The sequence below is a fragment of the Bos indicus x Bos taurus genome, chromosome 3, assembly GCF_003369695.1.
Source record: "Bos indicus x Bos taurus breed Angus x Brahman F1 hybrid chromosome 3, Bos_hybrid_MaternalHap_v2.0, whole genome shotgun sequence".
NCBI classification, from domain to species: domain Eukaryota; kingdom Metazoa; phylum Chordata; class Mammalia; order Artiodactyla; family Bovidae; genus Bos; species Bos indicus x Bos taurus.
The window spans coordinates 30,441,542-30,446,874 of NC_040078.1; positions in this window are offsets into that span (position 1 = coordinate 30,441,542).

The following is a 5,333-nucleotide window of genomic DNA, read 5'->3' on the forward strand; positions in this document are numbered from 1 at the left end:
GGGAAGCCAGGATATGGCCCACCCACCTCTAATTTCCAGCAGTGACTCAGAGCTTACTAGAGAACCTGGAGCAAAGGTTCCTAACACCTTTTCCTGACACAAACATTGAGAACAATCCATTCTTTCACAGGTTTCGGCTAAGCATTGTCCAGAAGCATCCATAGCCACAATAGGGAGCCAAAGCTTATACACAAAGTTCTCTTGTCTCCTTGTCCTACGGCTCGACCCCCTAATCACAAAACAGACGTAGGTACTTGCTAAAACCTCCTATCACTTCTCATTTGTCCATTAAATGCTGGAAATCTTAGATTTTAAGAGTCTAATAACTAGGAGGGACTTTAGAAATCAGACAGTCCTTGCTTTGTGGCCCAAACCCTTCCCACCAGTCATTCTGCACTAGGGTTTCAAAGACCCACTTCCATCTCTCTCTAGTTGGATCTCCTTGATGCTGGCTGGCCTTAATACCCTGAAACAAAGACAGGTGATTGGAGTTACTGGGTAATGAGAGGGGAGCACTTTTGACTCTATTGACCAGTGATTCTCAAACTTTTAAAGCTCATAATGCTTCTTGATTAAAAATTAATAATAATAAATACTGATATAGTCCTTTAATGTGAATTGAAACAGTGTTTGGGATTTACATATGTGTTTTGAATTTATACTGATCTGTGTCCTTGGGAAGATTCAGGATGCTGCAGGGAATCATTCCACCTCTTTACCCACCCGACATGTGTCTAGACCCCACATTCTGACACTGACACACACTTCTTGGCTCCATGTGGGGTACATGCAACTGACCAACAAACATGAATTGAAAGAGGTGTGAGCACATGTATGTGGGAGCATGGCGATGGGATGGAGGGGGGGTTGCCAAGAGGGAAGAACGATGAGTTATATATAAGCAGAGGAGAACAGTAGGGGTGGGGCCAGAAGGAACAATTTATGAAAATACCACTGTTCTTCCCAACTCATTAAATAAAAGTAACAGACAGGTCAGAGATTTAAGACTCAGAAGGTGGGAAGGGCCCAATTGCACAATTTTGTAAAGGATTTCTATTTTGAAACTTTATGGTGCTCTTTTGTCGGTTCCTCCTGTTCTTATAGTCTGTTTACTGTTCTAAACTGTCCTGATCTCTCTTTAATTCTTGCCAGTCCCTCTTTCCCCTCTGTTAGAGTAATTACACTGCAGCCCTGCCAAATTCACACAGATTAAGATTAGAGGGGCTTCATTTATCATACAATCCAGTTTTTTTAAATTTTGACTTTGATGACACAGTTAAGAAGTACATTTTACGCCATGATCTAGTACCTCTAGTATACACAATTATAGTGTCAGTCGCTCAGTCGTATCTGACTCTTTCCAACCCTGTGGAGAGTAGCCCACCAGGTTCCTCTGTCCATGGGATTCTCCAGACAAGAATACTGGAGTGGGTTGCCATGCCCTCCTCCAGGGGATCTTCCTGACCAGGGAGCGAACCCAGGTCTCCTGCATTGCAGGCAGATTCTTTACTGTCTGAGCCACCCAGGAACCCTCTAGTATATATACAATATAACCAAAACCATGTTTTATGAAACAATCCTTATTTTACCCAAATCATTACACTCTGGTTTCAATTTTATTGCCAGTCACTACCCACCAAATTGATAAAATAATTTACTAATGAATTACAACTCACATTTTGAAATACAGACTCATTTTACAGATGAACAAACCGAAACAAAAGGAAAACCCAAATCACCACTCCCATCACAACCAAAGTTAGAACTCACAACTCTTTTCTTGCAGGAAGCTAGCTAGATGTGACTATGAACAAAAGGTTTGATTGGAATGGGAGAATTCTTAAAGTTTGCTATTTTGGTGCATGAAAGTCTTGTCCGTTTTTGTGTGGGCTTTCTGCCATTCTCAATTATTCAGTGCCAGATTGAAGAGACCTAGTAAAAGGAGAAACTTTGATTAATTGGGAATGCAAAATGAATTTTGTTTCTTTTTTCCTTCCTTCCTTTCCTGTTAATGCACAGAACCTCTACTGCGGATCTCTGCTGGTAACTGAGGTAGAAACTGTTACCTCATCAAGCAGAGCAGGGTAGAGGGTAGGGGTAGGGAGAGAAGTGAGGTGGAGAATGAGGACAAAGATGAATGGAATTTCCTCTTCCCCTCTCTCCCTCCCCCCCTTTCTCTCCCTTCCCCCCTTCCTTCCTTTCATGAGCGAAGTGTTCTCAAATGCCTATCATATACCAGATCTTCCACTACTTTGTACAAATGGAGTGAAAAAAAATCTATTGAGAAACAAATGCTCTGGCAAGGCAATCAACTTGTAATCAATGACTGAGAGTGTTACACAGAGGTGAAGACAGTGTAAAAAGGAAGTTTGAGCCCCTAACCTATAGTATTTGGAGAGGTGTTTTTTTTTTGGAAAATTTGGAAAGATTTCCCTGAGGAGTGGTGGCTGAGCTGACTCTAACCAAATGAAAAAGTGAGGGAGGCAGCCTCAGGCAGAAATCCTGCCAGAGCCTGTGACAGTCTTGCTGTTTTCTTGCATTAACACATCGGATTCCTAATTTCAGGGAAATCTGACAAATTGCATTGATATTCAACTTCCATCTCTGGATAATACTTGGAACTGAAGAGAGAAAGATATCTACCCCCTCCTCCCTACTCTATTCCGCACCCCTCCCCCACAAACCAGTTCTGTGTTGGGCAGGGAAAAGATACAGCATGCACACCTATCTTGCTCATTCCCTGAATTTTGAAATTGGTTACAATGGAAGCACATTGTTTTTACACTTTCTGAAATTAAGGAACTCAGAAATCCAGCAAGAATATCTATTGAATATACAACTGTTGTCATTACTTGGGGATAATTTATAAAAACAAAAACACCCCCCCCCCCAACACAATAGCCTTGCTTAAGAGGCACTTACAGTAGTGTTGGAGAGCCAGCCCTCCACACCCACCCCATTCCTACCCCGCGCCCCACAACATCTCCCACAGAGATCGGAGAGATAGGGTCATTTGTTTGGATAAGACCCTGGCACTAGAGCTCAGCATCTGGCCTCAGGCAAGAAAACAAAACAGGAAAGTCAGGGAAAAGCTTCGAAGCTAAGACTAGACCCTTGAAGTATCAAGCTTCCAACCCAGCAGATCCTGGAAAGAGAACTCTTAAAAACAGAAATAAACAAAATTGGGGGGAATTCCCTGGCAGTACAGTAGTTAGGACTCGACACTCTTACTGCTGAGGGCCCAGGTTCAACCCTGGGTTGGGGTACCACGATCCTGTAAACCACCCTGCACAGCAACACACACCCACAAACACATCTTGGCTCAAGATCGAATTTGAAACTAAGCAACTTAGCACATTCTTGGTGATTCTTATGTTGGAAATAATTATATTTTGCTCTAAAACTGATCGAGATGATGTTAGAAAAGCTAAATGAAAAATCCTGACAATTTGGTGACTTCACCAACATTCTCTCTTCCCAATGGATCAGCAAATTCATTAAGGTTGTTCCTGTTTCAGATGGCCACTATCATCTACTAAAATTATCTGAGGTCATTCTAGTTTAATTCAACCATTATTTCTTAGCAATAACAGATTTGATATTCCAAAAGAAGGTGTGAATTATGCAAATTGTTTAATTCTGAGGCCTCTTAAATTACTACAAGATGGCAGTTTTCAAGACTTTGAATAAATGGGCCTTCATTTAATGCGTACTATCACCAAGAATTTTAAAAACTTATATTCTTGTGGACTTAAAAAATATTCACAACCTAAAAGTGGAGAAAAGCAAAGGAGAAAAGGAAAGATATAAGCATCTGAATGCAGAGTTCCAAAGAATAGCAAGGAGAGATAAGAAAGCCTTCCTCAGTGATCAATGCAAAGAAATAGAGGAAAACAACAGAATGGGAAAGACTAGCGATCTCTTCAAGAAAATTAGAGATACCAAAGGAACATTTCAGGCAAAGATGGGCTCGATAAAGGACAGAAATGGTATGAACCTCACAGAAGCAGAAGATATTAAGAAGAGGTGGCAAGAATACACAGAAGAACTGTTTAAAAAAGATCTTCACAACCAAGATAATCATGATGGTGTGATCACTCACCTAGAGCCAGACATCCTGAATGGGAAGTCAAGTGGGCCTTAGAAAGCATCACTATGAACAAAGCTAGTGGAGGTGATGGAATTCCAGTTGAACTATTTCAAATCCTGAAAGATGATGCTATGAAAGTGCTGCACTCAATATGCCAGCAAATTTGGAAAACTCAGCAGTGGCCACAGGACTGGAAAAAGTCAGTTTTCATTCCAATCCCAAAGAAAGGCAATGCCAAAGAATGCTCAAACTACCGCACAATTGCACTCATCTCACAAGCTAGTAAAGTAATGCTCAAAATTCTCCAAGCCAGGCTTCAGGAATATGTGAACCATGAACTTCCAGATGTTCAAGCTGGTTTTAGAAAAGACAGAGGAATGAGAGATCAAATTGCCAACATCCACTGGATCCTGGAAAAAGCTAGAGAGTTCCAGAAAAACATCTATTTCTGCTTTATTGACTATGCCAAAGCCTTTGACTGTGTGGATCACAATAAAGTGTGGAAAGTTCTGAAAGAGATGGGAATACCAGACCACCTGACCTGCCTCTTGAGAAACCTATATGCAGGACAGGAAGCAACAGTTAGAACTGGACATGGAACAACAGACTGGTTCCAAATAGGAAAGGAGTACATCAAGGCTGTATATTGTCACCCTGCTTATATAACTTATATGCAGAGTACATCATGAGAAACACTGGGCTGGAAGAAGCACAAGCTGGAATCAAGATTGCCAGGAGAAATATCAATAACCTCAGATATGCAGATGACACCACCCTTATGGCAGAAAGTGAAGAGGAACTAAAAAGACTCTTGAGGAAAGTGAAAGAGGAGAGTGAAAAAGTTGGCTTAAAGCTCAACATTCAGAAAACGAAGATCATGGCATCTGGTCCCATCACTTCATGGGAAATAGATGGGGAAACAGTGGAAACAGTGGCTGACTTTATTTTTTGGGGTTCCAAAATCACTGCAGATGGTGATTGCACCCATGAAATTAAAAGACGCTTACTCCTTGGAAGGAAAGTTATGACCAACCTAGATAGCATATTAAAAAGCAGAGACATTACTTTGTCCACAAAGGTATGTCCAGTCAAGGCTATGGTTTTTCCAGTGGTCATGTATGGATGTGAGAGTTGGACTTTGAAGAAAGCTGAGCACCGAAGAATTGATGCTTTTGAACTGTGGTGTTGGAGAAGACTCTTGAGAGTCCCTTGGACTGCAAGGAGATCCAACCAGTCCATTCTA